This window comes from Megascapheus bottae, chromosome 14 (assembly GCF_031878675.1).
Source record: "Megascapheus bottae isolate mThoBot1 chromosome 14, mThoBot2.hap1, whole genome shotgun sequence".
NCBI classification, from domain to species: Eukaryota; Metazoa; Chordata; class Mammalia; order Rodentia; family Geomyidae; genus Megascapheus; species Megascapheus bottae.
The window spans coordinates 27,132,597-27,155,336 of record NC_143522.1 but is presented as its reverse complement, the minus strand read 5'-3'; the positions used below and the strand labels follow the sequence as shown (position 1 = coordinate 27,155,336).

Sequence of the window (22,740 nt, the reverse complement as noted above, 5' to 3'; positions counted from 1 at the left end):
TACTGTCTACCCATTATCTCAGCCGGATGACACAGACAGTCACGTTAAGATGTGGACAGAAACAGTTCTCCTCCCATCAACAGCCAAGAACGTGTGCTCACCCATCAGCACACAGCCCCCTGTATCTTGTCTCCAAGTGTACCACCATGCAGCTGAGAGACCTCTGCCCTCTGAGTGTGAGGAGACTGGCTTTAACACATCACCCATTTTAACCCAGACTCCAGCATTCGCTCATAGAACAGATGGTCTGGCTCGCAATGACACCTTGGGGACAGGCAGTCCTGCCTCCTTGCTTTGCAAATGGGAAGAAGGGGGCTCAGGGAGGACACTGCACAGCACGGGTGAGATGGGAACCCAAGGTTTCCCAGTTGAACACGGTCGTTATCAGCATGTGGCTCTGTGTGTGTCTATGTGTACATGTGACTGTGTGTGTTCACACGTGCACTGAACGCCTGTACCAAAACACGTTCATGTTCTGATGAATGGGCACGTGGCCCTCAGAATAGCTAACTGACAAAACTCAAAGGCAGATATTGAGATATTGAGGTCAAGGCCAAAGTCTGAGGTCAACTTTTGGCCAACACAGACACACACATCTCTGCCACATAACTCCTAGTGGGAAGGGGCCAGGATCTCCTTCAGAAGCCAGAGGCAGCAGTAGCTAACATGCAGGGTCTTCAGATGGTGCACCTGAACTAAAGCAAATGCAGGCTTCCCACAAGAAGCCCAGTTCTTGGCCACACCTAAATGTCTTTTGTTCTGTGTCCATGGGGGAAATGGCCTCACATGAAAGCAAGCAGCCTTTGTGGTTTTCTTCTAACAGTTGGCTGTTGGGGGAGGGAAGATATTCCACTAATAGTGCTTGAACTCAGGGCCTAAGGACAGTTCCCTTGGTTTTTCACTCAAGGATGGTGCTCTATCACTTGAGTCATGGGTCTACTTCCACCTTTTTGGTGGTTAATAGCATCAGGTCTTTTGGATCAGACTGCTCAGGCTGACTACAAACCTGAATCCTCAGACCTCAGTACCCTGGGTAGCTAGAATTATAGATCTGGTACTGGCGCCTGGCATATATCTTTTCCCCCTTCTGGTTGGCAAGGTATATGGCAAAGTCAGGTTTTCCCAGGAAATACTTGTGATGTTGGCGAGAACACTGTGCAGTAGAGGCAGGCAGCTGGGTAATGCGAGCCCCTTTGGGAGAAGAGCCAAGCACCTTGTTTTTTTTGCACCTTGGTCCTTTTGGGTTGTGCCACTAATTGGAATTTGCTGTCCCATTAATGAGTTTTCCCTCCAGAGACTCCTAGGACCATATTACCCTAAATCCCTGCCTAATGGACTACTGAACAACAGAGAGCCCACATTGCTTTGTCTCAGAGGCGCCCCAATTAACCCAGGCTGTCAAAACAGAGTGGCATCTGACTCTCAGGCCTGCCCTTGAGAGCAGACTAAATTGGTCTGAAGTCACTGCTCTATCCTCCCTGGAAAAGGCCAGCATGGCCACCATCTGAGCAGTGGACACCAGGCCTTTTGGTGGCCAGGAATCAATTTCCATCCTTCTAATGCCACCACTCCACTGAAAGCCTGACTGGGAGCCCAGTGGGCCAGGTCCATGGGACTATGTCTTCCAAGAACTCCTTGAATGTGTGAATCAGTTAAAATAAAAAAAAAAGAACAGGTAGTCTCAGGTACCCATCATATCTGTATGGCTCTGGCATCTATCACCTGTGAATGCACCACCTACAGTGACCAACAATTCTTACCTCTGTCCCTGCAGTGTCCCCACAGCATCTGGAGTCCAGCATATGGCAGGTGCTAGCTCAGTTAAAGGTGCTCACATTTGGGTCATGGTATCCTGATGCCACTGAATGCTGAATTTCTGTCTATCTGCTTGTATGGATCCACAGTGAGTCAAAGCACATCTCTGGTTCTTAGATGGCCTACTCAGGAAGGAGAGACCTCTGTCAATAACTGAGGAATTCAGACTAAGCCACCTGTTCCCAACATACTTACAAAGGAACACACTGGATTTGGGCTCCATGAAAGTAAAGCCAAATACCTCTGGCTCCCTTGCAGAAACTACACAGATTTGTCCAAATCTATCCTCCTTCTCAGGACAAACATGGAATTGTGTTGTTTTCTTTTTTTTTCCTTTGTCTCCACTCTTTCCCTGAGAAAGGGAGAGAGAGAAAATGTACATGAGCCTTGCTTCTCAGTCTCATGCCTTCACAAAAGAAAAATAATGTTTTCCTGCAAAAAGACTGTACCAAAGAATCTCTTCCCATAGGGGAGAAAAATATAATCATCTCTTTAGTGGAGAAAAAAATGAAATTCCCTGAAAATACAGCCATATCCTGCATATGGTCTGTTTAAATGCGTTTTATTAAGATTTATACCACTTAATGATGGCTTAAAGACTCGTGACATAAACAATACCATTTTTGTGCAAGAGGGTTGGAACATTTCTCTCTGGAGCCAGTAAAAACTCACTCCTCCGTGGTTTATGAAACTTGGGTACACTGATGTGGCAGTGTTCAATTAATGTCAGGCCTTATGGATTTCAATCTGGCTTGAAATACATTTAAACAAATGAAGTAGATACAAATGTTGGCTCTTTGGCCAGCCAAAGCTAAAAAATCCATTTTCTATCCCATTTATAATAAGAAGTAATTTAAATGTAATTTATCTAAAGCACAATGTTTCCTAATTTTTTACATTCAACCATTACTTATAGTTTAAGTAATAGTTCTATCCATGGATTTTAGTGCACTTAATTGAAAATGCATGTTATTAAAATGCAAAACTTAATCCTTCAAAAATAAAAGCATTATCCTAAAGAATAATTGAATACTCTGGCTCAGAAGAAGAGATAATATGGGGGTGGGTGGAGTGAGGAGTCTTTTTTTTTTTTAAGAAAGAAAATTCCTTTAAATACTGCACTTCTCTCTCTTTACGTGATATTAGAATTATGTCAGAGTGAAATTAGCCACTCTCAACCCGCTATTTCAATTCAGATTACGCCTGCCTCTCATCCTAGTGTCAGACTTGGCACGGGAGTCAAATCCGTCTGCCGAGGAGTGACATGTCAAGGGTGACAGTGACAAATTGTCACTAAGTGAGAATAACACATGACAGGGCATGTGTCCGTAATGAGGCATATGCATGCCAGCCAGCCTGGGGATGCACGGGACTGAGGGCGAATGCTGGAAGCATTTCGGAGCCCCATTCTCATTAGAGCTAGGCGCTTCCTCGGATGGGACTCCATCATTAAAATAAATAAATAATAAAGAAGCTTCTAAATGAACAACACAAGGACAAAGACCTGTTCTGAATTTAGGAAAAGCAGAAAAGAGGAATTAAAATCTTCCTGATTCTTTTGCTGTGGAGGATTTAAAATTAAAGGCTTTCTTTGTGGTCTCTCCTTTTAGCCTCATGATTGGTTTCTATATTTATTCCATGAATTCCTCCACGATCAAAGAAATGCCACCTCAGAACGAAATGGTGGTCCCTGTGATGTTTGCACAAATATTTCCATGAGCATTTGAGAGAAATGGAGGCTGTGAGAGACATTCCACGAAGGCTCAGAGAGAGTGTGGACCCCTCCTGGTCCCCATGGCAAATGACTAGAATTTTTACCTCAAGCAGAAAGCAAAACAGGGTGTGTGTGTGTGTGTGTGTGTGTGTGTGTGTGTGTGTGTGTGTGTGTGTGTGTGTGTGTGTGTGTGTGGTGGGGGTTGTAGGCAGAAAAGAGATAATTATGAAAAATTAACTCAAGAGACCACAAAAATTGGAAACATTAGCAATGGGAGATGGAGTCTGTATTGTTTTGTTTTCTTTCATTCTGCTTGTCATTAATGTCCCAGATGAGGGCTCTGGAATGCACTCCATCCCCATCAGAACAGTGATGATTTATGCCCAAGCCGCTCGGCTGCATGAAGACATTCGGGTGGATTTTACTAAATAAATGGGGGATGGATGAGTGGATGGACGATGATGGAAACATAGGTGGATGGGGGATAGAAAGATGAACGGACTGACTACGGATAGGTAGACAAATGGAGGATGGAAACGTGGACAGATGGGGGGTGGACAGGTGGTCAGATTGAATATGGATAGGTGGGCGGATGGCAATGGAAAGGTATTTGGAAAACTAGGTAAGCAGAGGTGAGTTGTGAGTTGATGGCTCACAGGTCTGGCTGGGGAAGATCCTGGGGAAGTCAGGGGTCCCGCTGGGCACCAGGAGTGACAAGGCCTGCACTGCATGGTCCCCTGGCTTCCCCACATGCAGTGTATGGAGCCAGAGGAGGTAGGAGCCGAGCAACCAGGAAGGTTTGCCTTGCAAACATTTGTGGATGACATCATGATACTGAGACAAAATGCTGAGATGTGGGCAGACTGCAGAGGTGTCAGAAGTGGTGTCAGCCCATTGGATTCATCAAGTAGAAAGAAATTCCGCAGGTTTCTCAGCCACAGGCTGGGACAGCAAAGCAGAGGAACGAGGAGCTTGGAAGGGAGTGATGCACCACCAGGAACACAGAGATGTCTTAGAAACAGGTTAGAGCCCTCTGCACACAAGGCAGATGACACAGAAAGGGTAAAAGATTCTAACTGGCATTCTCCCACTTGAAACACACTTCCTATTCTGACTTTTTACTGGCTAGCTGGAGATGAGCATGTCTCACATTTATGTGCCTGCGCTGGCTTCAAACGGCGATCCTCAGATCTCAGCCTCTTCTGAGCAGCCAGTAGAACTATCATTTCCAACAGGATCATACTTTTAAATTAGCTTGTCATCACATTTGCTTTCTTCCTAATAAACACACCACGGACATTTTCTTTTATCTCTGATACCCCCTTTAATGGCATCTTACATTATGAATGTTTCATAAGTTCCTGAATCCTTTATGGATGAACATCTAAGATCAGATCTGAGTTATGTCACTTCCCTGTGACTCTGACTGTAAGAGTCTGGATTTCAAGGTGTTTCCTCAGGACCGAGAGAGGGGGAAGGGAGAAGCTGAGTCTAGCTGCTCAGGCCAGCATGTGGCGAGGCAAGCCTGGTGAGGAGCTCTGGGTCACACACCATCTGGGTCTCACAGTGGGTCTGCTAAGAACTCCCGCCCACATCCACAGCACCCCAGCTCTGTGGATGCCCCCAAACCATTCATTTAGAAGTCGCATATTAAACTCAGTGCCACAAATATCCCCATAATGATTCTCACTATGTTTTAGGTAGGTCTCTTAAGGAAGCATTCCCAATTCCTAGTGGCTGAGCAATGCCAGTATGCTTTTTTGCAAATGTCCACTGTGGGTCTGCCTGAGACTTAACTCCATACAGGCCCTCTGGGACTCAGGCTGATAGAGGCTCACCATCTGGCACTTTTACCACCTAGACCATTCTATCTCTTCAGCTGACATGGTAGAAGAGGAGAGAATGGAGAATCCTAGGGCCCTCCCCTTGATCCTACTCACGTTCAATCTAGTCATGTAACCCTATTCGACTGCCAGGAAGCGTGGGGAGAAATGTCAGACCCAAGCTCCCCCAAACTGGATGACATAAGTGAGGTGAACCTTCCATGAAATGTCCAGGCTATGAAAACATCAGGAGCAGACTAAATGACCACCAGTGGGGATGTAATTCATTAACTGTACGACACCCATCAATAGTTAATTAACTCTGCGACACCCATCAATAGTTAACTATGTTATACCCATCAATTCACACTACAGTCATAAAGCAAATGCACTTACATGTCAGTATGAGATAACGGCAAACATCCTGAAGGGAAGAAAGCATATTGGGATAGGATGTGGGGTATACACACTGTGTCTTTGTAAAAATGGGTCAGACACACAGGACAATGGAAGCTGCACCACTGGGCATTTCAGGAAGAGAATGAATGGCTGAGACACAGGGATGCACAGGGCAATTTTCACTGCTACCCTTTCTTGTCTTTGGAATATCTTACCATGATCTATTCAAAAGATAATGAATGCTCTATTTTTTTTAAGTTGGTTCAGTGGTGCATGCCTATAACCCAAGCATTCAGTGACGTAGAGGTAGAAGAGTTGAAAGCTTAAGATAAACCAGGGCTACATAGGGAGACCTGTTTCAAAAGCATTCATGTAAACATTGCTATTCATCTTCAATAATTGGTACTGTCACTGAGATCTCTGCATACCGATGTGGGAAATCGCGCACACACACACACACACACACACACACACACCACCACCACCACCAGGAGCATGCCCCAGCAAGGCAAAGTCTCTTGGTCTCTCTACTGGCTTTGAGAAAGCCTTGAGATCAACTATGCTTCCACACACCTAAGCTGGTCCCATTCCTGTAGGCAGAGACTTCCCCTGGCCAGACCGTACTCTGGCTTAGAGAGGTCATTAACTGACCAGGAAGACCGGGCGTTAAACTGGGGACTACAGAGCCTGCTGAGCGCTGCCTCACCTCTCAGCCTGGGGTCACTCAACCTACAAGGTGGGAGCCACCTCCATGCCCAGACCACCTGCAGAGGGGACAGGCCTCTCCACCGGATGACTGTGGCATGTAGCCTCATCCTCTCTGCCCTGAGGGACCAGAGCCCCGTGGTCCAGCATGGGCACGCTTGGCAGGCGTGCAGAGATGGCACATTGGCTTGTGTGGGAGCACTCCCTACCGGCACAGCAGGCCAGGGTGGGCGAGAGATCCTGTGCCAAACCTAGCTCTCGCAGGGGTGAGACTCCAGCTAAGAGCAAGCCTCACAGAGGCTCCGGTCCACCTAATTAATTTCAAGTGTTTGGGGAAATCAGCGAGAATGTGCTGCAAACAAACCCCAGACCTCCAGTTGGACAACTGTTCCCCACGCTCATGTCCCCCTCAAGTGCAGTTCTCATGCAAATGTGTCCCCAGCCAGCCCCTCTCCTCCTGTCACCCCCTCCCTGACACCAGCCTGCCCCAGAGAAGGGAAGCTGCCAACTCCAAGGAGGCCCCGACTTCAGAATCCTCCTGCTCCCCCTCACTCTCCTAGGCAACAAGGGAGGCCCTGGGGTTTACAGAGCTCCATGCATGGCTGGCCACTGAGGCCCTGGTGTGGCTGCTGGGGACACAGAACAAGTATGAGCTGCATCCCCAAATCTTTCCTCTGGACAAGATCTTCCTGTCCTGCCTCATAAAACAAGCACAGAGCCAGGATGAAAATGATGACAAATCACAACATGCAGAAAACCTCTCGGGGCCACCAGAGCTGGGGGCAGCTGTGTGGACACTGTTGAGGCAGTACCTGAGGGTCTAGGGGGAAGAGGAAGGATGCAGGGAAGATGGCAGGCATTCAGGTAAAGGGGCATTGAGTTTGATGAGCCATAGAGGAAAATGAGCTGGGTGCCTTCCCTACCCAGGGAAAAGGAAAGAAACAAAACCCCCAAATCAGAATGAGCCAGCAGGAAGAACCTGTGCAGAGAAAAGTAAAAGCCTTGGGTGTCAAGGGAGGCCCAGTGCACTTCTCCTCCAGGCAGAGAGAAGCTTCCCCAGGAGGGGTTGGCACAAAGACAACTTGTCACAGGGCAAGGGCATGGAGCATGGCCCAACCTGCACCCAAATCTGAAATTGCCATTTGTCAGTGAAAGCACAGTTACTCTTCAAGATCTGTGGGCCTCTCCAACCAGGAGTCAAAAATACTCTGGGGAAGGGGAGGGGGAGAGAAGCTGGCAGCTGTGGCTCATATCTGTAATCCCAGCTACTGGACAGCAGAGATTGGGAGATCAACAGTAAAGGCCAGCCCAAGCAAAAATAGTTAACAAGGCTCCATCTCAGGCAACAGCTGGGTGTCATGGCAGCTATGTGCCATGCCTTGCGATGGAAGGATGTATAAGTAGGGGAATCACAGTCCAGGCTGGCCAGGGCATGAAGTGAGACTCTCTTTCAACACTAACCTATCCAGACTGGAGGTTGGGAGAGTGGCTCAAGTGCTAGAAAGCTTGCCTGGAAAGTTGGAGGCCTTGAGTCCAAACACCGCCCCCCCTCCTCCAAAGCCTCTCTACTCAACAAGGACAGACTTTCCCTGTAATTATACACCAAGAAATACAGAATAGCAACTACTTACACAGAATTGGTATTACCGTAGGTATTACACATGATAGTTTAAAGCATATGGAAGCATGTGTGAGGGTTAGACACAAACACCATTGCATACTCTGTAAGGGCATGTCGGAGGATTTGGTACCCCTGGTACAGAGGGATGGCTGTTTTTGCCACCTATATAACTAGCAAAAGAAAAGAAGCAAGGCATGTAAACAACACCTAGAAATCAATAAGAATAATACAAAAACAACTCAAGGAGAAAGACTTAGAATATCCATAGCCCACAAACATTTTTTTAAGTCACCCTCAAAGGAAATTGAGAAGCTGGGGTGTAGCTCGGTGGTAGAGTGCGTGTTTAGCACCTTCAAGGCCCTGCATCCCATTTCTTATACACAGAACAACAAACCCTGCAGGACGAGAGCAATAACGTGCAGAACATCCTGCGGAGTGCAGATGGCACACAGTCAGTCCTCACAAAGCAGTAACTTGTGACAGCCTTTCCTGAAGCACTACGGCCACGCCACTCGTGGATGGTGGGACAGTGTGAGAGCGGGGCTTCAGGCTACATGCCCGGGAGATGGCATTCATTCTGCAGGCCACAGTGAGGCTCATAGGTTTGCCTCTGGATCACAACTGTCCCCAGCCACTTGTAAAGATGGCGGGTGCCTCTCCCACCAGCGACTCCTCCGTGGGAGAAGGTGGGCTTGCGGATGCTCCAGTGTCGACTGGTAAATGTTTTATACTTATTTACAAGGCAGAGCAATTATGTATAATTATTCCATAATGCAAACACATCACGCACGCTTACAGCACCGTTTCTCCTCCTCCTAAGGAATCTGGCTGAACTCAGTGTTCAAGATACTTTGTGTAATTGAACAGTGGAGGAACAGGTGTAGAAAGGGAAGAAGAGCCTTCCCGATCGAGGTGAAGAAAATTACTAGACGCTTTCTTGTTAAAATCGGCAAGTAATTTGGGAATAGAATCGTATTCTGAAAGAACCTCACAGAAGACATCCCCCCCATCACTCCTGTTCATTTTCTTTTTTTTATAGTAGCTACCATTCTTTCTTTGCCTGCGACTCCCACTCGAGAGAATTGTTGGTCCCCTTCATCCATGTATGCTAAAAGACGCAGCACCCAGAAGAAAGCTTGAACACACAGCAGGCACTCAATAAAGGCCTGTTGAGGGGAAGAAGAAATGGAGTGGGGGAAAGAACTGGGATGAAATGAATGCTTGCTATTGGGCTGTAAATCATACAGGGTCAGAACTGTATGGCTGGGATTCTTGCCCAGTCCTTTGGCCTCCCTCCCTGGAGGAAGTGGCACAGGGGTGGCACTTGGTATAGCTCAACAGCCTCTCTCCCCCAGACCCCACTCAAAATCAACAAAGAAGCCATCAAATACAAGAGCTGTTTGCAAAATTAGGCAAGGAGGGTGAAGTGACAGGGGAGCCCATTTGTTGAGAAGCTCATTTTCCTGACAGCTGGGTGGAAACTTGAACTACAGCCTCGAAACCTGAACTTGGCCTTGGCTTAATTCTGGATCAAGTGACAGCAGTCTGCCATCTGTCCTGGGCTGAGCCCTCCCAGGACCTTAAGGGCAGATGTAATCACCAACCCCCCTCCCCACCCCCTCGGCCTCTCACACATGCCCCCGGTCTGTTCTTACTGAAGACACAATGCAAGCCTGTGTTCTGCTGCTCTACCTCGAGTTACAGCAGGGCTATCCTCTGCCCAAGGATGAAGGTGATGACCCCTGGTGGGCAGACTTGGGCTGTGACAGGTGAGGCTCATTGGCCTTTGCCCTGAAGACCTGCAGGAAACAGGCCTGGAAGGTGGCTACACAGGCTGTGGTTTGAAGCCCCACACCACCAGCTGTCATCTTGGGTAAGTCTTTTTCTGTCTCTGTTCAGATGTCTTAGCTATAAGACACTCCTTCTGACCTGATACGCATGGCTCACTCCCGCAATCCTAGCTATGTGGGAAACTGAGATGAGGAGAATTTTGGTTGCTGGCCAACCCTGACAGAAAAGCTTACAAGACCCCCAGCTCCACCAATAGCTGGCCACCATATATGCACCTGGCATTCCAGCCACACAGGAGGCTGAGATCAGGAGGCTCAGAGTTCAGGCCAGTTCAGACAAAGAAAGTTTGTGAGACCCCGTCCCAACAGGAAAAATTGGGCACGGTAGTACACGCCTCTCACCCCAGCTACAGCAAGAAGCATCATTTAGGAAGATGCACATCCAGGCCAACCCCAGCAAAAAGTGAGACCCTGTCTCACAATCAGAACCAAAATAGTTGAGGGCAGGGGGAACTTAAGTAGTAGAGGGCCTGCCTAGTAAATGCAAAGCCCTGTGTTCAAAACCCAGCACTGCCAAAAATGAAGGAACCACTCCTTTTCTGTGAAGTTAGTGTGAAGATAAAGTATATAAACCACGCTGATTCTGACATTAAGAATGAGCTTCTAATTTAGCCGGGAGCAGTGGCTCACACCTGTAATCCTAGCTACTCAGGAGGCTGAGATCTAAGGATCGCGGTTCAAAGCTATCCCAGGCACTAAAAACTCGCTGAGACTCTTATCTCCAGTGAACCACCAGAAAACCAGAAATGGCGCTGTGGCTCAAGGGCAGTAGCCTTGAGCTGAAGAGCTCACGGACAACACCCAAGCCCAGAGGTCAAGCCCCACAACTGACAAAAAAAAAGAATGAGCTTCTTAAGCTATTATTCAGTTGCTCAGAATCAGCAAAGGTCTCTGCCCCCCAACATGGCTGTGACAGTCTTTTTGTGGGATGAACCTGTTCCCAAAACTAATCCAAAAAGTTCTCCAGGAAGCTGCGGAAGACTTTAGAAGTCATATGACCTGCCCGTGGTACAGATAAAGATGGCACGGCCCATTAAGCAAGGTGGTGGCAGAACTAGGAGTATAACCTCCCCAAGTCCAGAGTTCCCTTCTTAACTTCCTTACACTAGACATTCTGTACTGGTTGTTCACGCTGAGTAACAAGTACCTCCACGAAAGAATGGCTCAGGACCATCTGGTGATTATCTGTACTAGCTTCCTCAGGCTGCTATACAGAAAACACAAATCATGGGGCTGTAAGGACAGGGATGTATTTGTTTGTGGTTCCTGAGCTGCAAGGCCAAGGTGAAGGTGCCGGCAGAGTTGGTTCCTCCCAAGCCTCCCTCGGACAGTGGTAGCCGGCCTCAGCCTCGTATGGCTGCTCCTCCATGCATGCCATCCCCAGTGTGCTCTGTAATAAGGACACCATCCAATCACCCGAGTGCCACCCCATGCTCAGGGCTTCTAAGCCGGGCCAGGATTCCCAACCCTCCTCCAATAAGTCCTGCTGTAGAAGTGAGAAGAACGTTCTAGAAGCCAACTCCGATACAAACATCCCAGGGTCATAACCACTCCACTTTTCCTTAGGAGACGGGCCAAGCCCGACATGAGACACATGGGCCATGTGTGGTCACTGTTTCGCGACCCTGCCAACTTGATAAAATAGCACAACTCTCATGCAAGAAAGGACGGCGATCTTATCAGTCTTACAATCACCCTCTATTTGACCTCAGAACCATAGCTGAAGACTATCTGGCTTTAAGTCACTATTATGTGGAAAGCTATTCATTACTTTTTCTTTTTTATTCTAAGCCATGTCTTCATGTGTATCTTTGATAACTCTTTTCCTCTTTGAAATGTGAATGAATTTCTCTGTATAACACTACCCAAGCAAACAGCAGGTATGCTAGACTCCAGCAACACTCTGGCTTCTTGAGGAAGCAAAGTCGAGTTGTGGTGTTTGCCCCCCCACCCTGTGACAGCTTCCCATCTTACCAGGGAGTACTCCCCCCCACCCCATCCTGACGTCCCACCCAGCACTGTGACACTGTCTGCCATGTGCTCTGAGGTCCATCCGTAGATGACCAGGCTCACCCACTTGGGACTTACAGTCCCTGAAGCTGGGAGCTGAATAAACTTCTGTTCTTTCTGAGTTATCCAGCTTTGTGTCCTTCATGGTAGAAAGAGAATGAACAGATCCACGGCTCGGGGAAGAAGGCCTGCTTGTGCCAACGAGGCAACTACCGCACACTGGAGTTGGAGTGAGGATAGCTCTCCCGTCCTGAATGGTGGCCTCAGAAAAGCTGCTTCTCCCACAGCAGCAGTGAGCCTGGAGGGTCCTGGAGAGCCCGGAACCCTTCTCTGCCATGGGGACAGGCCTGCAGGCTCCGGTGAGGGCTGTGATCTCTTCTGTTCACACAACTCTTAAAGACACAGGAATCCTGGCTGTTTTGCCAAGGGCAGGACTGCCACTCTCTACCACCTCACAGCTTGGAAAGGGCCCATGTTAACCACCAGCAGCTGGGCTGGGCCCCACCATGCTTCAGCTTCATTCCTCTGTCTGGGGTTCGTTGGTGGGGGCAACTCTCCCCTTGATGCTTAGGAAATAGGAGCTGCCACGGAGAAACCAGGGCACAGAAAGAACCACTCTCAAACAACAGCCAAGCAGCTGAAGTAAGGTTAAGGTCCCGGATACAGTGTGACATGCAGCTCTGTGGAGGGCTGTTGGACCTCCAGTGACAGACAAGGCCCCACCCACCTGGCCACCCACGAACAGAGCACTGCTGCATGCTGGGCCAGGGCTCAGAGGGGCGGCTCTGGTGCCTGTGGTCAGTGTCTACTTATGTGCAAGACAGGAGTCAGATGGGCCCTGTAGGAGCATGGGCCTTCTACTCAAGCACCAGCGTGGCATGGTGGAAAGGATGTGAAAGCCATAAACCCAGCAGCGAGGCTCTCACCAGTCTAATCCACTGAAGACCAGGCACATCACTTAAGCAAGAGAAAGAAGGAGATGCAAATGGACAGGAAGAAGTTAAACTGTCCATTGCCAACAACAAGATCCTATATAGAGAAATCCCCTAAAGCCCTCACCACAAAAGCTGTTAGAACTGATGAATGAATCCAGTAAAGCTGGGAGATACAAAATCAATGCATGTAAGTAAGTAGCATTTCTATATACTAACAGTAAAGTATCTGAAGAAAGAAACGAAGAAAACAATCCCATGTACAGACGCTACAAGAAAATTAAACGGTTATAACTATACAACAGGGATGAAAGAAAACACCAATAAGTGAGCAGGCATCCCACATTCATGGACCAGAAGTAACTCGCCTACGATCCCCAAGCTACTCCGCAGAGACTGAGAGGATGGGGGAGGTTGATGCCATGCTGGACAGAGAAGTCTAAGGACCTCTTATTTCCAGTTAACCAGTAAAATGCCAGATTAGAGGGATGGCCCAAGTGGTAGAGCACCAGGTAGGGGCAAGAAAGATGAAAGTACAAGGTTAAGAGTAGTGGTGTGGATTAATTTAACACACATTTAAAACAATGTGAGTGAACAACAAAAGAGAATGAAATTCTGCCATTTGCCACATGGATGGGATTAGACAACCATGTTAAATGAAACAGACAAGACACAGTAAGACAAATTTCTCACCTTCTCAGTTCTATGGGGCTCGGAACCAGTTGAGCTCAGAGCAGAGGTTAGAAGGGTGTTTACAGAGGCATGGGTGGGCGGGGAGAACAAGGAGCTGGCATCAGGAGAGGCAAAACCTCGGGGGAAAATGGCTTTAGATAGATACCACGGTGATGAATACCGTTAGAGGGGAGCATTTGTACATTTCAAAATTGCTAAGAGACTAAATTTACAATATTCAACCTAACAAAAAACGTTAAGAATCTGAAGAAATGGACATATTAACTGATTTAAATCATCCCATGTTGCACTCATAACCATAGCATCACGCCAGGTTCTGACAGCTGGTGCCTGTAATCCTAGTTACACAGAAGGTGATCAGGAGTTCAAGGTCAGTTGACCTTGAGGCAGGCTAAGATAGGTTGATAGATATAATGATGGGCATCTGCCATTCCAGCTGCATAGGAGAAACCTGGGAGTGAGAGGATCTTCATTTCAGGCCAGCCCCAGACCAAAGAAAAAAGACCCCATCTTAAGGGACAAGCTGGGTGGGGTGGCACATGGCTGTCACCTGTCATTACCAGTATGGAAGGAAGAACAGGACAATTGTGATCCAAACCTTCCCCAGGCAAAAAGCAAAAACCTACATCAAAACTGACCTGAGTAACAAGGGCTGGAGCAGAGCCAAGTTCAAACACGAATACTGAAAATAAAGCAAAACTCTTAACCTCACTTTGAGTTTCATAAATGTATACAACTTTAAGTTGTTTTATAATAAAAAAACAACTTGAAATCTAGCACGAATCAGCCAACTATAGAAACAGACTGTACCTCTTGATAGTGGAGAATCTATGGCATTTGTGTGTGCGTGTGAACGTGCGCACGTGCATGCATGAGTGTGTGTGGTACAATCTTTATTGTCATTATTTTAGAAACTCCTAAGAAAACTAAAGAGAATCCAGGAAGCCGTTGCCAGGGGCCAGATGTGATAGAAGGTTGGAATTCCAGTGGGTATAAAAATCTCCCACTTCTTACCCTCTTGATGACAACAAGAAACCCACAGGCATTTTCTGTGAGAAGAAGCCAATGCCAGGAACAGGTTTCTGTCTCAAATGGCCCTGAGAGGTTACTGTTGTCATTGTTTTTTGTTTTGCCAATCCTCAGGCTTGAACTCAGGACCTGGGTACCATCCCTGAGCTTTTGTACTCAAGATTAACACTTAAACTACAACTCCACTTCCAGCTCTTTGGTGATTAATTGCAGATAGGAATCTCACAGACATTCCCTGCCTGGGCTGGCTTTGAACTATGATCCTCAGATCTCAGCCTTCTGAGTAGATGACAGGCATGAGGAACCAACAATCAGCTTGGCTCTGACCATTCTGAGGATCCAGGGCAGAGCACAGACTGGAAATGGGTCTTCCTGCAGGGGTGGTCCAAGATTCCTGCATGAGCCCAGAGTCGATGGCAGCTCCCTGAGCCAGCCGGAGAGCCTGGATTCACTTAGCCTCTTCTCACACAGTCACACAGAATCAACGCCAGCCTTCCTCCTCCCTCATGATTACAGGGAGGAGGCAGTTCTCCAAGCCCTCCATGAGCAGTTACGATTATTGCATAATTGTGGCCATCAGAAGCAACAGTGCTGCGTGCTGCCAGACCACGCTCCCCTCCGCTGACGCTGGGCTCCGCTGCTAGAAGACGAGGAAATGCAGCTAATTGAGACGAAAGACTGTTCAACGCAGCCTTCTAATTTTACACACTTAGTTCCCTTTTATTCTGCAGTGGTCTCCTTTTGGTAATTGACTTTCAAATACTGCTTGTTACACATCACACTTAAGGGGGAGTATTTCTAGCAAGACTGAGCCAAATCCCAGATCCCCGCAGGAAACATGGCCTGCGGGTCTGAGGCTCCCCTCACGGGCCCAGCCCCACATGGGACCACACGACCATGTGACCCGGCCCCCCAGAGCCAACACACAGGAATCATATGCCGTCTGTGTGGATGTTGTGCGACTGGGCACGCGACGGCTCGGTCTCTGCACCTCTTCTCTCCTTTTTTCATGACCTCGTGGGTTTAGGACAAGTGATCAGTGCAAACTGACGGCAATCACACGTTGGATCAATTATGTACAAAATTCATTCTTCAGTGCACTTCCACAAGCTCTCACACACAAATATGGCAGCCCTGACTTCCAGAATATGGTGGGGATGACTAAAGGGAGATAAAGAGCAAATTAGAACAATTCAGTGGGGAAAGGCGACATAATGCTCATACACACACAAAAATGGGGCAGAGAGGAGAGCAACTCTCCTCTCTGTAGGGACAGAGGAGATAAAAGTCAAATTGGGGTTCTTGAAGGATGCCTAGAAGTCCACCCATGGTTAGGGCATGTAGCTAAGTTGGCCCTGTTAGAATGATGAGCATTAGTTTTTCAGGACTGCATTGGGACTGACCTCTGTCCACATGACCTTCACATGACATCCATGGATCTGTGCTTGTGGCCGTCCAACAGAGTAACACACTTGATGTCCATTTGAGAAGCCACACAGCCATTTCATCGGGGCTGTCAGCACTCCAACCTCGTTTGGATTCTTGTTAGAATTGCCACTGGAGTCCATTTGAAAGCTATATAATGGCTTTGCTTTTATAGCAATACATTGCTTTGGATCCCAAGAGCTACATTCCTCAGCACGACTATGCATTTGGTGGCTAGATTTGGCTCCAAAGAACTGAACTATTTCCAAGCATTAGCCACCCTCGAAGGTTGGTGCTGGCCACGTCACTGTGCATGCACAAAGCAGTGTGCTCTTGCAGGAAGAGTACCCCCCACCACAGCCTTCCACGTGGGCCACCTCTCCTCTGCATGCCATCGTCTTTGTGAAGGAATTCACGACTCATGAGGGGGCCACTGGCGCTGATCCCTCTGCACAGGTGTCTGGTGGCTGCAGATCCATTAAGGTGCTCCCTCCCTCCCTTCCTCCCGAGGGATTCTGGCACTGGCCCTGTCTCCACCCCTGCATCTAAACATGCTTAGCTCCATATCAAGTTCCCACAGTACGAGGCCAGAGAGAGCTGCCCAAAATTTGGCTTGGGGACAAGGAAGAGTAGAAGGAGGCTTTGCTTACTTCCACAGACAATACACCGTTAAGATGGAAAGCAGAACATCTGTTTTAGAAAGACTATCAGCTAAAAGCCGTACTACAGGGGCTGGGAGTTTGGCCTAGTGGTAGAGTGCTTGCCTAGCATGCACGAAGGTCCAGGTACCACAAACATAGAAAAAAAGACAGAAGTGGTGCGGTGGCTCAAGTGGTAGAGTTCTAGCCTTGAGAAAGCTCAAGGACAGTACTCAGGCCCTGAGCTCAAGACCCAGGACTGGCAAAAAAATAAAAAATAAAAATAAAAAGCCATACTTACATAGTCATCAAGCGGTTTCCATTTAAAAGGTTCACAAAAATCCTTTTAAAGAAATATGATTCTGATTCTGGACAGGTTACAAGACCAAAGAGCAGCAGAAAGGCCAGTGTGTGAGCTGCAAGCCTCCCCCACTTACCTGCCCCCCCCTCCGCCTTCCCCATCCACCATCCCCACCTGCAACCCACGTGCACCCCAGCCCAGCAGCAGCACCCCAAGCAGAAAATGGTGGCTCTCTGATGCCCACCTCAGCTCCCACAATTACATGCTGTGAACTATTGAAAACGAAACCCCAGAGCGCCAGGGCATGGGAGGGAAGGACTGGCATTTCTAGGCTGGGAATTACAGACAGAGGTCCCGTGGCACGAGGTCTGAGGCCCTGCTCTTGAGGGCCACCAGGGCACCACGCTTTTCACAGGAACTGTCACTCATCCAGAAAAGTCACTTCCCAAAATACCACACGCTGCAGGTAAGTGAAAGAAAGGTCGGAATGATGGAGGTGTGGTGTTATAAACCACTTCGTACATAAAAATTGCCTAATTACTGAGATGCTATGGCAGAGCGTGTGCTGTTCCTCTTGGCAGTGAAAACTTGGGCTGGAGAAGAGGCTGATCTCTGAGCAGCTTGGGTGTCTCACTACAGGCTGGCTCCAGCTGTAGAGAAAACACCTCAGTTCTATAAGCCCTCACATCCCCTATCCTTCCGCCCACTGCTTCATATCAAGCAGTCTCTAAAAACAGCATGAAAACATCATCAAGATTTGAATCTCAGTATTCATTTCATACTTAAGTAATGTGACAAACCACTGTTTTTTATCCTTTGTCATTGAATTTCCATTATGAAGACTCGAAAAGTCTAAATTAGGTTCAAAGCATACAGAGTACGTTATTTGAATGAAATAAATCCTGTGTATTTTCATCTATTCCACCAGATTTTGAAATAAGATGGGCAACTACCATAATCTGTACCATCTCTCTTCATTTTGCTTGGGATCTCTGTGGCCCCAACTCTGCAAATATGGGCCGTTTATCATTCCAAGATCAAATCTTTTTCAAAGTAATATAATTCTTTAAGAATCATTTCATAGCTATGGATGTGGCTCAATGCTAGAGTACAGGTTCAGAAAGTCTAGGCCCTGGGTTTGATTGCCAGCACCACAAAAGAAAAATAAACACTAGACAAAAATCACTTCATGTCATTGATTCTAGTGCCCTCAGAAAATCATTTGTGGTGTACGCACCGAACATCAAGAACCAAGCTAGAAGACAGTAACTGTCTTATGTACTTGGAGGACAACCACCACCCAAAGGCTCTTGGATGGAGGGCTAGCAAAATGAGGATCCTATGGTCATAGGAAGTAGAACTTACAGCAGACACAAAGCCACCCACTTTATGTGTGTGTGAGTGTGTGTGTGTGTGTGTGTGTGTGTGTGTGTGTGTGTGTGTTGTGTATGCACTAGAAGATATCTAGGTTGGTCACTTAGTCACATACAGAAGTTATTAAACCAGTACCAACTGTTTTCTGATCTTGGAAGAAGCCCCCATAATAAGAGCTACATCATCAAAAGGGAAGACTCGCAGAGCAGACTGAGCTATGGAATGACGGGGCAGGTGACACAGGAGCGAGGCCTTGGTGAGATGCCCTCCCTTACCAGGTCAGGAAGGAACTGTCTGTAACTACACAGGAACAAACAACTGCCCTCTGGAGGTATCTCGAGGATGGGGCCTAATTCAGCTTACTCACCCACATGCCTGGGGCAAATCTCATTCAGACTTGCCATTCACTGGAATTTCTTAGCTTTGTAGTAACTTTATACTGTTTTCCAAATTTCTAATATTTCCCAATTGGGAAACAGCCAGAACACTTCCCCCCAGTAGCCCATTATCCAAGAGAATCTTCTCATCAGAGGCATCAGGTAAGCTACCACGCTGCTTTCCACTTGACCAGTCTCATAAGACAATAAGCTCCTGGCCCCAGGTATGACATACACCCACCACAACAGCATCATCTTTGTGATTTTTAAGCCCTTGAGATTTGGTGGTTTACTTGTCACAGCCGCATGACTGAGTCCATGCTGACTAATGGAATCAAGAGCTGAGCATGACACCAAGCTGCAGCAATGGCTGTGGCTGCAGGTGTAACAATGAGAAGGGCTAGCTTAGATGCTGCTGTACAGCTCATTAACTGGGCAGCCGGGCAACGGGTAAGTGATCTCTCAGCCTGACATTCCAGGAAAATCACAGCACCTCATCCTCATCCTGCCTGGGTTGTTATGAAGATGACAAAGCACTACCACAGCAGCTGGAATACAGAAAGATGTGGGTTCTCATCCAAGAATCTCACACCAAAGTAGTTAGCAATCTCCATTTGATGTTCCCAGGAGCCTGCACTCCCATGGGGTCTTCTGCTGGCTCCATTTGGACTGAAGTTGCTATCACTTTGTGTTGGGCCATCTCCCTTTACCTTCTACCTCACTGGGCCTACTTCTGCCTTCTCTGGTGACTCAGAAAAGTCCTGTTCTTTCACATGACAGACTTTCAGATACATACACTGATCTCCCCGCTCTGGGGCTCACCTATCCTCCACTCCAGACTACATGATCTGCTTGACTATTTCCTCTGTTAATACTTCTTCCCCCTCCTCCTCCTCCTCCTCCTCCTCCTCCTCCTCCTCCTCCTCCTCCTCCTCCTCCTCCTCTTCCTCCTCCAGCTTGCACAGTGAGCAAGCTGGCCAGTCTCCACCTGCCCACCTTCGGCTGACCTGGCCCACAGGTGAACTCCAGCCTTCTGCTCTTCTCCCCGCCATCTGCTACCAGGCCAATGTCTCCCGCCAGATCTCAAGTCCCTGATGGCACTCCCTTTGCATGGATGCCTAGCAGATTAATTTCATTTCCTGTTTTCCTCATCTTGACACTGGCTGGTTCAAGGCTAAAAAGATCACGAGAAAAGATTCCTCACCAGGCTGCTGAGGTATGCTGACTAGCCAACAGAAAAACCATGCAGACCCTGCCACCTCTGGACAATGCAGCTGTAAGCTTGCGAAGCCTGCCTTGCATGTCTCCTCATAAACTTACCTGAAGTACGGAGGGGACAGAGAAGCACGGCCGGCAGCAGTGATCCCCTGAGGTCCACTGTGGACCATAAAGTCTCTGTGCTTTCCCCAGGCCCAATGCCGTGTTTACATGGAGGTGCACTGCTTCTTCTCCAAAGAACCAGGAAGGAAATACACAAGAGTGGGAGGGAGTGGAAAAGAAAATTCCTGAAGGCCAGCCGGAGCTTGGCATCATCTAGTTAAATAATTCCACAACAGGGAAGGGCAATGAGATTTGCAGATGAGCAAAGTCTTCCCGTTCCAGGTCTCTGGTGCTTCTCACTTGTTCAATGGCCATTCACAAGCCCTGATAATATCTGCTGCCAATGCCAGGAGTTCTAGCTGTCCCGTGCTGCATGCTGGTCAGCATGTGGACACCTACTGCTTGTGGAGCCTCTGCCCATTCCTCCCTGCTCTGTATGTCACCCGAGCTTCAAACACACCTACAGCAAGTCTCCCTTGTTAGGAAAACTAAAATAATCATGTAAATACTTCTGGAATCCTTCCATCTGCCAACATATCCAATCTGTGTGGAGCAATCTTTCTGGTGTTTTTAGTGAGGAAAGGACGGAAGAGCTAAATAAACCCGACTTACATAGCAAAGGAGGTCCTGAAGACACTCCCGCTGCCCCTGCCCTCAGCAGCTCAGGGATGCTTTCCTCTAGAACGTCAGGAGAGGAGCCCCCAACCCAAGCTCTCCTCCCCAACTCAGCATGGCTTCACCACTCCAAGATTTGATTTTTTTTTTTTAATGTCTATGCAAGTTTTGAAAAACAGAATGAATAAAAACACCCCATAAAAATAAAATGAGGGCTGGGGATATAGCTCCGTGGTAGAACAATTGTCTCTCATGCGTAAAAGAGAAGCTAAGAGCACTAGGAACACAAAAAGCAGAGCCACTGAAAAGGAACTAACTCAGCCGCCCAGAACTGGATGCACAGTGCTCTGGCCCACAGCGCAGGATCACTGCCACACACTATGAAGAGACCCTCCTCAGCGGCCCAGCCCAGGGGGTCCTGGCAGCCCATCCTCCAGAGCAGCTAGGGGATCTCTGAAAAGCACACTGCAGGGTTTATCACTCTGGGGACTGTGTTCCAAGGGCCTCTGGCCCCTGTCTGTAGCCCCAATAACACAGCTTCTAGGAGCTCACACTCATCATTTCTAGCTACTCCATCCATGATCACACACTCAGCCGGTCCTCCCACAGGCTGAGCTCAGCTTCCCATTTGCTCCAGCCTCTGTCTGGCACTGTCTGCCTTTCTCTGGCCCCCACCATCCCTGCCCCATGGCTCCTCCCCCTCCACCCCAATCCCCTGTCCCACCACCTTCCAACCTCAGCAATCCTGATCTCCCCTAAGCATCTGAACATAGCACCAACAGCTCAAGATACTCATTTTTTATTTTCTATTCATGTTCTTGTCATGGCCAGAAGTCATTGTAATCATACACTTTTAGTTCTTTCTCCCCTACTGGAGTATAAGCCCCTTTCATAAAAATTTGTTGTTGTTGTTGTTGTTTTTTCTGGGAAAGGATCATACTAGGTATGCCTAACTTTTGCTATTTAACAAGTCATTGGGATTCTGAAACTACAAATGATAAACTTCATCAGAGAACAACAATGTGAAATACTACAGTTTTGGAATACAGAAGTGCAGACAAGCTTCCGAAAGAGGAAACCAGAATGCATTACACTTTCCCTCAACAACACTAAATGCTAGAAAACACGAAGTGGTATGGTATCTTAAAAAAATCTGAGACAGTGATTTCCACCTTTGGCTTCTAGTTAACTAGCTAAGTTATCTAACAGACATAAAAAGGGAAATCAAAGATGATTTCTCAAACAAGATTTAAGAAAAGATTTCAGCTATACACAAATAGCTCACATCTATAATCCTAGGTACTTGGGAGTTTGAGATGGAGCGAATCCACATAGAAAAAGTCCTCAAGACTTCATACCTAAAGTAGCTGGCATAAAGCTAGACGAGAGGCACTGCCCAAATGGTAGAACACTAGCCAAGCAAGTAAGTCAACATTAAGGCCCTTAGTTCAAACCCAAGTAATGTTAAAATCACACACACAAGGGCTGGGAGTTTGGCTTAGTGGTAGAGTGCTTGCCTAACCTGCACAAAGACCTGGGTTTGATTTCTTGGTACCACATACACAGAAAAAGTCAGAAGTGGTGCTCTGGCTCAATTAGTAGAGCTCTAGCCTTGAGAAAGTCCAACAATGGTGCTCAGGCCCTGAGTTCAAGCCCCAGGACTAGGGAAAAAAATCACACCCATACACACTCACAGTTGTACTGAAGGATAGAGGAGTGACAAGACTGTTCACAGAGCTCTCATCTACACAACAAGAATTCAGTTTGTGAGCTTACAGTATGGTAATGTACAACTCGGCTGCCTTTCTTCATACTGACAACAAATCTAAGGAAACCAAAAATTAAAGAATAAAACCCACAAAGCAATAATTTGCAGTTGCTTCAAAGACAATGAATTACTTAAGCATACACTTGAAAAGCAAATACAGGATTTATACTGAAACTTATAAAAATCCAAGTGAAGGAAATCCAGGCTCAAAATAAATGGGCAGGTGTATTTCATGGCTACAGGTCGAAATACTCACCATAGTAAAAGTGTGAATGCTTTCTAATGGTTTAGTGTCATTACTATCAAAATTCTAACAAGGTTTTTGTGGACA

At 47.4% G+C, this 22,740-nt stretch overlaps 1 long non-coding RNA gene across 1 annotated transcript; it reads right to left on the bottom strand.

The window, feature by feature from the left end:
- Positions 1 to 1,821: 1,821 nt before the first annotated feature.
- LOC150054895 (uncharacterized) lies at positions 1,822 to 20,104 on the bottom strand. The gene is made up of 3 exons (XR_016537671.1): positions 20,027 to 20,104; positions 2,057 to 2,167; positions 1,822 to 1,937 (listed from the first exon to the last, which is right to left on the bottom strand). It is a non-coding gene; the product is annotated as an uncharacterized LOC150054895 (long non-coding RNA).
- Positions 20,105 to 22,740: the final 2,636 nt, after the last annotated feature.